Below are 12,895 nucleotides of genomic sequence, written 5' to 3' on the forward strand. Positions count from 1 at the left end.
AGGTGCTATACAAATATAAAGCTTATTTCTAATATTCATATTATTATTATATATAAATAAAATATATTTAAAATGAGTTACCTTTTAGAGAAGTGATTATATTTGTATGCCAATATTTTCCTATGGTAAAGTTTTCGTTTTGCACTTTTATTTTGATAGTAATAAGATCGGGACTCTTATTTTGAAGGAACGTTTACGGGTTAAATCAGTTTACGGATAAAGATTTAGCCCCAGAAAGCACATGGCTACTTAACATGCAAAATGATGTCATTATGCATGTTAAGTAGCCATGTGCTTTCGTGTTATCGGCTGAATCTTTATTTATTAATTAGATCTCGTTATTCTGATGATAGTGTTCAAAACAGCCTATATGTCTGAACTCGATCCTTAGAGTAATGTGTTACAGAGCCTTCTCTTCTATATTGTTTCCACATAACGAGCATTTTGCACTGCTCTTTTCCAATGTGGAAGCAGAATGTGTGAAAGCATACAGCACGATGCGGGGTGTGTCTGTAGACATCTCTAGACTGGAACAGCGGGGCCCAGTACGTGAACTCGCCATACAGGATAGAGGACATCAGACTCCAGAGAAAATGTGCTCGAGTCCGAGTCCAAGTCGGAGCGTCAATGTACGAGTCGAGTCCGAGTCATCGTGGGGGGGGAAATTCACGAGTCCGAGTCCGAGTCCAAGTCATCCTGTGCGAGAATTCACGAGTCCAAGTCCGAGTCGCGTCAATCAGTGCGCGAGTCCGAGTCAAGTCACGAGTCCCGAAAATCGGCACTCAAGTCCGACTCGAGTCCGAGTCCAGGACTCGAGTACTCCATCTCTGCGTGTACCTACGGTCCATTTGTTTTTATTTATTACACCAGTAAGCGGAAGAGCGTCTGAGAGGTCTGTTTTTTTACCTTTCTAAATGGTCTAATGATCATTGGAGCGAGGGGCGGGGCGAGACTCACGGAAGTGATTTAAAGGAGACATGTCATGGCCATTTCCACTGATCATAATTCCATTGTTGAGGTCTACTAGAATATATTTATATCGTGCAATTTTCCAAACTCACATTTGTTTCTCATACAGCATCTCTGTAAACTAGGTGTATTTACTGAATTTCACTCTGCCTTTAACGGCTCGTTGTAGTAGCTCCAATAGCTCCAGCCCCCACCCTCCCTGTTGCGGCTTTCACACCAGCGCTTTTCAGTTTCTAGCTCCGAGCGGGAGCTTTTCTGGTTCAGCTCCAGTTTCCCTTTTCAGCTCCCGCTCTGTGCACACCGCCCACTGGCGCCCCAGAGCTGCCCTTGCTGCGTCATGACGTCACCGTTTACATCGCTGATTTGCCCCCCAACGGCAGCTCACAACAACAACAACAACTGCGTCGGGTCGATGATCGTGTTGCTTTTAATCACACGAAGCCAGAATAAATTGAATAACGACTTCTCCAACCTTATACTTTTCTCCAGAGTGCCGTGGTTCATTGTTTATTAATGTGTTTCTGCAGCATTTACCGACCGCTGCAGTGCTGGCTGCTCTTCCACAGGAGTTTATTCTCCCGTTAGCTCCCGGTTAGCTCACACTGCAGCGGACGCTCTAAAGTATTCACTGTCCGACTCACACAAGCAGCTGATGCATATCCCCAGTTCCCTTAGCCTAAGTGAATGTGTGTCAGTCTGAATTGACACTGTTTGGTATCACAACGCTGTTATGAAAGTTTCTCTGGTATAAAACGGGTGATGTTAGCATAGCAACCGAAGCTAAACTGACTACTTGCATCCGATAGCTGCAATAATACAAAACAACACGTCTGCCTCTCTCCACAATGATGGATAACAGCGAACGGATGGTCAAAGTAAGGCACAAATAAACAGAATCACACGAAGCCTGGTTAGTGTTGCCTGACTTTATAAAGTGTGTTTATAGGCACTACTGCTTGTAGGCAGGCATAACAGTCGACCCATAGGAGGTGGGTTTAGTTTCCTGCACGCCTCGACGTGAGAGAGACGTAAGCGACGTCACCTCTTAGCTCCAAAGCTCTTGCCTCTGGACCGACACTTTTTTGGAGCTGGAAATGAAGCGGATTCCGGAGCTAAGAGCCGGCGCAGCTCCGGTGTGAACTGGGAAACCCAGCGCTTTTCAGGCTCTAGCTCCGAGCCGGAGCTGAAAAGGCGCTGGTGTGAAAGGGGCATGTGAGCACAGTGTGCTCTGATTGGTCGGAACATTGTGAATCGCGCTGAGCTCCGTGGAGGTGTTGTTTCCTTGTTTAGCGATACACAGCGAAACACACAAACTCACGGCCGAAGTAAAAAAAACAAGTGTGGCTTGATATTGAGTAAGAGAAAGGTGATAAACGCTGTGAGAATGGGTCTTCAGAGAGAATTTCGCCGCGATCCCAACTGTCTGCTATCAGCCTGCAGCCAGGGCAGTAGAGCTGCCTGCACACGTGTGTGTGCGTGCGTGTGCGTGTGCGTGAGTCCGTGGATTGGTTGATTTGGACAAGAGCTATTTAATAGAAGAGTTACGACACCGGAAGTCCAAAAACGGTTATCGTCACGTGGTTCATGTAGACGAGGGATCGTTCCCCGGAAGTTCATGGCGGGCAATGTGAATGCATTGATAACAGGAGATAGAACTACGATTTTTGGTAATTATTAGTGAATAAAGGTTTTGATTTGCAATATTTATACAACAAATCGATATGTGTATGTATTTACATCAATATGTTTTCAAAAATAAAATCGAATTTGCTAATATTAAGTGATAATATTAGGATTAGTGTGAACAACTAGTTTACATGTTACTAACAGTGCCTTGGTTAAAGAGCCTGTTGCTGTTTATTTATAGCTTTGAATTCTTTCAAACCAATAGTATCTTCTTAAACTTGTATGGTAGTCAGGAGGATCACTTTCTAATGTTTATTGATACATTTAGAGGGAGGGGATCTAAAGTAATGCTTTAAAATTCAGATTGGATCCATTTCTACCATTTTCTTAAATTCATGGTAGTTTCAGTAATCCCCTGGTAATTGAGGACACAAGTTATCTAAATGACTAATGTCGTCTTTATGGCTTTCAGAAAGGACAGGAGACCGACAGGATATGATGATGATGATGATGTTAAATGTGTTGCTTTAGGAACATCCATTGCAAATACATGGAATTCAATAAACATAGAAGAGCATATCATGCAGTTTGTCGGTGCCTTTTCCTCCGTGTTGTCCTGGTTTGCTGTGCTGCCTCCTAGTCGCCACCATGGTTTGATGTGCTGCCTGGGGATGCTCAAATCGCTCAGAGAAAGGAGTACGAATGTACGGCTTCCCCACTGACACAGAGCGGAGGAAAAAATGGCTGGCTCAAGTCAGCAGGAGCAATTTCACGACCAACAGCAACAAAATATGTGATTTATATACAAACACTGCATTTGCACTTTTTCACAAAACGAAAACCACACCATTGGGAAAGCTTAATGTTTTGTTTAATACAAAAAAACAGGGAAAGGCTTGAAAAACACTGAGAGTTGAGACTCAGGGTGCAGAGTGCGGGTCTCAATGCAGGTATTCAGGCTCCATTGAACCCCCCTCTGGTTCTTGTGCTGAGAGAGGGAGTAACAGACAGGAGAAAGGGTTATACACACCTATATAGCACACCTATTGCCTTGGGGAGATAACGTGTTTACTTATATAAAACAGTAGTATTAAACGTACCTTGTGTTTTCACTCTCACTTAAGTCCCTCTCCCTTTGCCATCAATCCAGAATCAGCTGGGCTGCAACATTATACAGACAGGTAATAATCAACAGAATCACAAGGACACAATATGGCTCTGCTAAAAACACTCACTCTTACACGCACCAAAGTTATATTTATCTAATATTTAACTCCCTCCACCCCCGCATACAATCCCGTTTAGAAGCCCCTCTTCTCTAATTCAACATGTTGGACGAAATGACATAGAGAGAACGGAATTTACAATTAAAAGGCTGTTCAACGTGTGTTGCTAACTTGCTTCGGTATGCTAGCTTAATCTGTTATCTGTAAACGTTCCCTAAATCTACTAATTTAGGGATAATCCACTGACATCCTTTAATACACATGTTCATTTGAATCAGATGTACTGATAATATCCGCAATATACATCTTTAAACTTCTTCTTACCTTTAAAAGTCCGTCACGAACGGTCTATTATGCAGCAACTCCACAGCTCTGCCAGCCTTGGCGCTAACTTCCGGGGAACGATTGAGAGGCTCCACGATCCGCCATTGCTGTAAAAAAGTGGTCCATTGGAGTGAACGGAGATGTCGTAACTCTTCTATTAAATGGCTCTGATTTGGACCAATCAGCCTGGTCATAGCTCTGGGCGTGGCTACTTGGTGTTCAGAAGTCAGAATGTCCATTTCCATTTCAGTGAAACAAGGCTGTTTTTGAACATTTGACAGATTTAAGCTTAAATTCTCTGAGAAAAGTTACTGAAAAGATACACTTTTGTGTATAAAAGCTGAAAAGTAGATAATGAAGTACTTTGTTTTAGTAGATTTCGTCAAGCATCTGACTCTTAATGGTCCTCTCTAAATTTGATTCAGGGTTTGTTTTAAATTATTTGTGCTTTGTGTGTACAGACACAAAGAAAACACTGAAAAACACAAAAAAAGGACTGTAATACACATGTATCAGACACGCTCCCCTTGCTATAATGAAGACAACAGTTTTTTAAAAATCTACTTTTTTTATTTTTCACACACAACATCAATAGTTATACTGATTGTAGCATCCCCAGGGCCATCTCCAACTTAGAATTCCCCATATTACTGGAGATATCCTGATGGAGTTTTTTCACTTCAGTCAAAATATTCACGTGTATGCTGTTTTCGACATAAAGATGCATTACATCTACAAACAGAGCATACAATGAGAGCACATGATACACTTTTGATGTTTGTTTCATTTCTGAGATAATGTTACAGAATGTTTCGGAAAATGAAGATGTCATGACCACTTTAAATGTTTCTTTTACAATCGTTTCCCAATGACCCGGAATAGTACTGCCTGAACGAACGATATCCAAAATGTCTTCCAGTTTACAAACTTCAGCCATTCTTTTTACACGGGGGTCACTACTCGTTCTGTTTTCAATCGTCCTCATCACCACACTTATTAAAAGGGTATTGACTACATCCTGATCAATATATATAGAGCATTTTGCAAAGTAGTTTCCCATTTTTATTTTACTTAAAGAAAAAAGTCACTGTATTGAACAAGTCCCTGGCTTCAGTCAACTGCTGGTTGTTAGTCTTCTTCTTCTCCATCCAACTCGGCATGGATCTTTCAAGTCTCTCCTTGAGGCATCTGCATTTTATAAGCTTGTGCAGAAAAGCTTGTGCAGAAAAGCTTCCGAAGCGCGTCCGATCCTCAGTTCATCCTCGCAAATGCCTTTTTCAATAAGACTCTGGTCAATCACTGTAATAAAGTTGGCGAGCCAAAGTATTTTCATTAACGCTTTGTAATTGTTTCTGAAGAAGAAATCGGGCATGTCATTCCGACAATTGTGTTGCCTCTGGTAGGGGTGACTGCCTCGGCATCCTTTGCAGATGTCTTCTCTGTACCGATACATCACCCTCTCCAGAATATGAAACAACTCCGATTTCACTGTGTCCCTAAACAGAGATGTCTTGACCCGAGGAGTAGCATCAGCAGCAGTAGTACTGCAAGATTCCGGTGTCCCAAATGGTGGTGTTGATCATATTCCAAGAGTCTGTTCCTGGATGCAACTCGCGGGGGGAGTCTTGGTTTTTCTCAGATCCATGGCTAGTTTACAACTGTCGTCTTAGTGGGGTCTTTTGTTGTAGATGATTTGCTGAGTGGAGGGTGGGGCTTATTGCTTTGAGTCATTTAAAGAATTGAGAGTTTTTAGAAAAAAGTTCTTTAAGCGTTGTAGCTTTTTCATCTCATCTCCAGCAATAGGTCATCATTTAAGAACAAGTAATAGTTTGTCAAGATTCTACGGAAAAAAGTCGAAAAAAGTATAGTTTGTCAGAAATATGGAAAAGTCGTTGTGTACAAATAGTATGCTGAAAATCAAAAGAAAAAGAAAACTCAATTCAATACAAATTAATGAATATTTTACCCTGTTCTAAAGTTCTGCACCCCTTAAAGAAAAACCCCTTCCTTACCAAGTACTTCATATTATACCCTGTTGTTAAGTGTTGCTTACATCAAGGTGTATCTTAAAGTATCTTGGTAGCAGAAAAATAACTAAAAATATGTAAGGTTATCAGAAAATAAAAAACCTTGTTTAACTGAACAAGTGTTGCATACGCCAAAGTGTGTCTAAAAGTATCTTAGTAACACAAGAAAAGAGAAGAAAGCGTTGATGTTAGCAAAAACTGGATTGTTCCACTGAAATAATAAATAATTTCAGAAAGTGCGTTTAAAAAAGAAAATGTATTCAGATAAAATATTTTGTTAGACTATTAAGTCCAAGATGGTTATATTTACCCCCTAACCCATTTGTATTATATTTTTGTTTTCCTAATAAAGACAGAGTCACCTGAATTAATTTTGTCTCCATACATTTTTATTTTTATTTTTTTTACATTTTGTAACAATCTTTAAACATTTGTAGAGATCAAACACTGTGGTTAAAATGAGTGTCTTTAAGACGTCTCTCACACCGTTGGTATTTTTCACAAAATTCATTTTCAAACACATCGTCTTGATACAGAGATAACACATTTTCATAAGACAACCCAGACTCTCTTTTTTACATAGGTAGAAAGCACAATGTTTTTCTTTGAGGGGTCCTTAGTTATGTTGAGTGGGAGGCGGAGTCCTCTGCAAAAGTGAGGGTCTTTTTCACCAGTATAATGTCCATCGATGTCTGACTCTGTTTAAAAAGTTCTTTAAGCTTTGTAGCTTTTCCATCAATCATTTTCAGCCAAGCAGTCAGAGGCACCTGCAAGGATGTCTGAAAAACCCCGCATGTAGAGTTGAAATACTCCAAAACAAAATCATCAGAGGGGTCCTTCCCCAGCGTTTGCCAGGACTCTTCTCACTTCTGGCAGCGGGGGAATAACTCCTTCTTCCTCCACATTGAGGGGCGGCGGTGAAAACTCTTCTTTGATCTTGCATGCTGTCTGTGTTTCTTTGCTTTTCTTTGCAAATATCTTGTACACCGATGGTTCCACTATGGTTTCTTGATGCACTACTTCTTCCGATACAGTGGTTGTGTGGAGATCTCTGGAAGACACCATAGTTAATACAGCCCAATCTGTTGAGGTCAGTGTCGCTTCAACACTACGGGGTCCATACGTTTCTCCATTCTTCAGATTGTAGAAATGCAGTTCATTCCCCATATAGTTGAATACATAACCCCAAACATCGCCATTTTTCAGAGTCCATTCTTCATGAAGTTCTTCGGCTGGAGGCGTCTGAATCCGGCACAGATTTTGCATTCGTTTCTTGATTGGCGCTCCGGACTGATGGCTGTATGTTGTCACAGGCGTCTCGCTGATTAAACCCATATCGAGGCGTCTCTTGGCCATTTTTCGTTTTTGAAAGGTGACTTGGCGAGTGGAAATGACTGGCTTGTTATTTAGTTTGAGCGTAATTCTTTTTTTTTCATCTATTTCCACCCCCTTACTTTTAAATGATCTGTGAGGAGGGCGGGGACTTGTTATGTTGAGGGGGAGGCGGAGTCATGCTGAGTGGGATGATGACGAGGAGGAGGAGGAGGAGGAGGAGGAGGAGGAGGAGGAGGAGGAGGAGGAGGAGGAGGAGGAGGAGGAGGAGGAGGAAGAGCTAGGATTGGGAGGATTAAGACGCATTTCTAAGATTCCTAGTTCAAGAGATTTAAGAATGATTGACAGCATACCCTTTGACAGATCACCCATTAAACGAAAAAGAATAAGACCCCTCCCAAAGTCCCAATAAGGACGAGTTTGATTCCTTCGGACAAAGATTTAGATTGAGCGTATTTCCTCACAGAGCCCCTCCTCCAACACACATGAACCAAACCATGACCAAAACCATGACCAAAAGAGGGCACGAGATAAGTTAGTGCACTGCTGCTGCATTCGTGTCTTGACTGGCGCTCCTGACGGGTGGCGGTAAGTTGTCACAGGCTGATTAAACCCCATTCGAGGCGTCTTTTGCCATTTTTCTTTTTTGAAAAGTGACTAGGTAAGTGGAATTGCCTGTCTTTTTAAAATTTTGTTTGAGCATATCTCTATACACTACTCTGTTGGCTCATAGCCTCAGGAGGGGTGGGGAAAAGGGAGGAGGCTGGGAGGGTAGGCACTCTCACACATAGCTTCAAAAGATATTAACATCAAAGGGCAAACATCAAAGGCTAATTACTCAACTCTGAGGGGCAGGGGGCAGACAACATAACTTCAAAGAGACTGGCTTAATCAATACATCAAAGAATTAGACAACAAAAGCACTACACCGGGGGGCTTTTCACTCCTATCTGATTACAAGGCTAATTACTCAACTCTGAGGGGCAGGGGTCAAATAACTTAACTTCAAAGAGACTTTCTTAATCAATACATCAAAGAACTATACAACAAAGGCACTATGCCGTGGGGCTTTTCACTCCAATCTGATTACAAGGCTAATTACTCAACTCTGAGGGGCAGGGGTCATATAACTTAACTTCAAAGAGACTGTCTTAATCAATACATCAACTTAGCTCATTTGCATAATTGGGGGCGTGTCACCTGTCACTTTTCCATGCATACTAATGTGATTGAAACAGCATGGTTACTACTACTAACCAGTTCAATACGCATTATTCTTATTCTTATCATTCATTATGAGCGCAGTAACGGTAAGGTATCTAATTACTTATGTATTTAGTATTCCATAACTTAATAACAGAGATGGTCAAACTAAAGTAGAGACATGGCAGAAATCCTACAATGAAGCGGACAGTGTTCTCCCATATGTGAGAGAGGGCGATCAAGAGAAGAGAGAGAGGGAGTTTACGGAGCAGATGAAAAGACACAGAAAGACAGAAACACAATAACAAGTATATTTAGGTGGTTTTTTTTGTAACTAGCCGACGATGTCAAGAGGAAGTAAAGTCCCTGGTTTGTCCCCTATACTCTAACTGCCATGAGAAAACTCCAAATCAATTTAAGCATATTTAAAAACGGGAACATTTCCGGGGACAGATTGACCCGAGGATTGGCCACCAAAGCCAGGCAGGCACATGATCACCATAGCCATTTGAGGCCGGACCGGAGTCAGAGGGTTTTCCTTTGCTTTCAGCTGTCAGATTGTAAACAAAGTCACGTGACTGGGGGCAGATGACAGCGCTGACAAGGTGTGTTTTATCCAAGCGGCAAACTCTGGGGAACAGCCGGGAAGCCAATACGGAAGTGCCACACACTGCAGTTCATACATGGGCCGCTAGGGACTGGCTGCAGAAAGGAGCAATTTCCATAGACCCCCATGTTAAAATGCCCAACTTTACAGCAGAAAAAAACATGTTTCTACTAGGGCTGTCAAACGATTACAATTTTTAATCAGATTAATCACAGCTTAAAAATGTATTATTCATGATTAATCACCATTCGAACTATGTCCAAAATATGCCATTTATTTATGTATATTGTTGTGGGAATGGAAAGATAAATGAAAGAAGGCGGATATATCCATTTAACATACAGTATCTATGTTTATTATAACATTTTTTCTGCATGTCAAAATGAAAGACAACCCACACACCTATCAATCATCAAACCGTGGGGTCTTAATTCATTACGTGTTGATTTCTATCAACGGGGGAGTACTTCAGGAAAGTCGACAGAGGGGGGGGGGGGGGGGGGGGGGGGGCTAGTGGAGTACTTCGTGACCACAGAGTGTGAACGTTGTGATCAGCAGTTTTAGCGCAGTTCTCCAGTGAAGGGGGGAGTCTCCCTCCGCAGCCGGTTGGCGTAGTTTTGGCACAGTTCCGTTGTACAGACCGACGTTAACAGCAGCCCTGTCTGTGCACACGGAGACCGACTCTGTCGTACGGTGATCTAACCGCCTTCTGGAAAAGCTTCACAAGTACGTCGGTACGCAAATGCGCTTTGTGACACAAGTGACGGTACGCATTTCAGATTACGCACATAACCTGCGTACCAGTTATGTGCACCCCTGTACCAGAGCCATATTATTACTATTATATGGCTCTGCCCCCAGTCACGTGACTGGGGGCAGATGATAGCGCTGACAAGGTGTGTTTTATCCAAGCGGCAAACTCTGGGGAACAGCCGGGAAGCCAATACGGAAGTGCCACACACTGCAGTTCATACATGGGCCGCTAGGGATTGGCTGCAGAAAGGAGCAATTTCCATAGACCCCCATGTTAAAATGCCCAACTTTACAGCAGAAAAAAACATGTTTCTACTAGGGCTGTCAAACGATTAAAAAATGTAATCAGATTAATCACAGCTTAAAAATTAATTATTCATGATTAATCACCATTCGAACTATGTCCAAAATATGCCATTTATTTATGTATATTGTTGTGGGAATGGAAAGATAAATGAAAGAAGGCGGATATATCTATTTAACATACAGTATCTATGTTTATTATAAAAAATGTCTGCATGTTCAAATGAAAGACAACCCACACACCTATCAATCATCAAACCGTGGGGTCTTAATTCATTACGTGTTGATTTCTATCAACGGGGGAGTACTTCAGGAAAGTCGACAGAGGGGGGGGGGAGGGGGCTAGTGGAGTACTTCGTGACCACAGAGTGTGAACGTTGTGATCAGCTGTTTTAGCGCAGTTCTCCAGTGAAGGGGGGAGTCTCCCTCCGCAGCCGGTTGGCGTAGTTTTGGCACAGTTCCGTTGTACAGACCGATGTTAACAGCAGCCCTGTCTGTGCACACGGAGACCGACTCTGTCGTCCGGTGATCTAACCGCCTTCTGGAAAAGCTTCACAAGTACGTCGGTACGCAAATGCGCTTTGTGACACAAGTGACGGTACGCATTTCAGATTATGCACATAACCTGCGTACCAGTTATGTGCACCCCTGTACCAGAGCCATATTATTACTATTATATGGCTCTGCCCTGTACTACAGCGAAAGTATTCTGCGTTGGGACTTCCTGCAACAACACCACGCCGTTATCAAAGATGTTCTATTGAGAAGACGATCACTACGTGACAAAAGTTTTCAAAACCTACTGAAATCAGTCTTACTAACTGCTGTCTGTGCAATTTACTCCGCGCGAGTTGGCAGACTTTATTTTGCTTACTTTAACATCATTTTTCATGGTGGGGCTAAGCCATTTCTTGGTATGGGTGTAGCCTACCCCAGCCATACCCTGGCGCTGCCACTGGTGGCACTTATGGGGCGGGCCATTCTGCACATGCGTTAAATGCGTTAAATATTTTAACGCAATTAATTCAAAAAATTAATTACCGCCGTTAACGCGATAATTTTGACAGCACTAATTTTAACGCAATTAATTAAAAAAATTAATTACCGCCGTTAACGCGATAATTTTGACAGCACTAGTTTCTACCCATGGATGCAATAAATATTATTATCGATATAGTTAGATTCCACCTTCATGATTATGAATCTGTGAGTGAATTGTTTTCTACCACGACCCTTTTATTTATATTAGGTCTTAAAGTGTTTGCATACATTAGGGCGTGGTCACGTTGATAGACACGTACATGCCTCACTGTCAGCCAACAGAAACTTGTCCACTCTGCTAGGCTACAACCATAGAGGCTACAACGTTTGTTAGTCATAGTACTGTACTTGACCCTTTAGCTTTAGCCGTGTTCGTGGTGATTGTGCCTTTTACGGAATATTGTTAAAAATACCAGACAATTAAAATGTTGTGCTGTGCGCTTGAATGTACTAACAGAACTTCCAAGAAGTCTAAAATGATAATATTATACATGTTAATCCCGTTCGCAGGTGTTTGTGTGCTTGGTAGCTTAGCTTGTTACTTATTAGCCAGCTAAAGACGTAACCCTTTATGCATACATATACATTTTAGTTTATGATTCAGCCTTGGGTAAGACTTTTATAGTCTATGGCTATGACGCCCATAATGCTAAACGGGAGCAAATGTTAATAGGGGACCCAATTATCCCAGTGGTGGCCGCAGGAGCTAACGGAGCCACAGGGGGCTAGCTCCAGCCGGCGTCCCGGAGCTAGCCCACTGCGGCTCCGTTAGGTCCGGGCGGTGGAGTCCGTCTTTTCTCAACGTGTGAATGACAAGCATTAAGAATAACAAAATATAGCTAATTCTCTTGCAGATTGTCTCATTTGATTATGAATGTAACGTTTATATAGGGGAACAACACTGTTAGCAGTAACTTGGTATGCATGTATTTCATGTTAGCTTAGCTTCTTAGCCTGAGCTAGCTCTGTTTACTTCCAGTTCGGAGGCAGCAGGTCCCGCCTCGGCTCCGCCTCTTTGCCCTTATTTGGAGCAGGCGGGATTAGACTCTGACGTCACAGTCGAGCCGCTAGTGGCCGACTCCGCCTACTAAGGGCTTCACGGCAACTCTGCAGAATCCTATGGGTGACGTCACGGACACTACGTCCATTTATATATACAGTCTATGGTTTTATCGCAGCAAGACTCTACAATACTAATTGTGGGCTTATCATGTTTATTCGGCCACAACAGAAAAAAAAGACTTTCGCTCTCCAGAGGGGCAGGTCAGCCAAAAAGTTCAAAAGGCACGTCCCTGTCCAGGAGGCTTACTCCGTGGACGAGTCCCTGGATTTCCTGGGTCCGAGGGGAGGGCACGAGTCGGATGACTACGCCCCCTCCATTCATGGATCACCAGGTGGTTCCCCCATCATCTCCCTCCTCCGGACGGAGGAGGCAGTGCGGGGTCCCGGTCTAGGTCCGGCACACGGACCAGTGGTTTCTCTCT

General features: G+C 42.7%; 1 long non-coding RNA gene across 1 annotated transcript; it reads right to left on the reverse strand.

Annotated features, from left to right (window-relative positions):
- Positions 1–2,500: 2,500 nt before the first annotated feature.
- On the reverse strand, positions 2,501–4,278 carry LOC139435363 (uncharacterized). The gene is made up of 3 exons (XR_011644649.1): positions 4,146–4,278; positions 3,696–3,756; positions 2,501–3,583 (listed from the first exon to the last, which is right to left on the reverse strand). It is a non-coding gene; the product is annotated as an uncharacterized lncRNA (long non-coding RNA).
- Positions 4,279–12,895: the final 8,617 nt, after the last annotated feature.

The sequence above is a fragment of the Pseudochaenichthys georgianus genome, chromosome 16, assembly GCF_902827115.2.
Source record: "Pseudochaenichthys georgianus chromosome 16, fPseGeo1.2, whole genome shotgun sequence".
Taxonomy (NCBI): Eukaryota; Metazoa; Chordata; class Actinopteri; order Perciformes; family Channichthyidae; genus Pseudochaenichthys; species Pseudochaenichthys georgianus.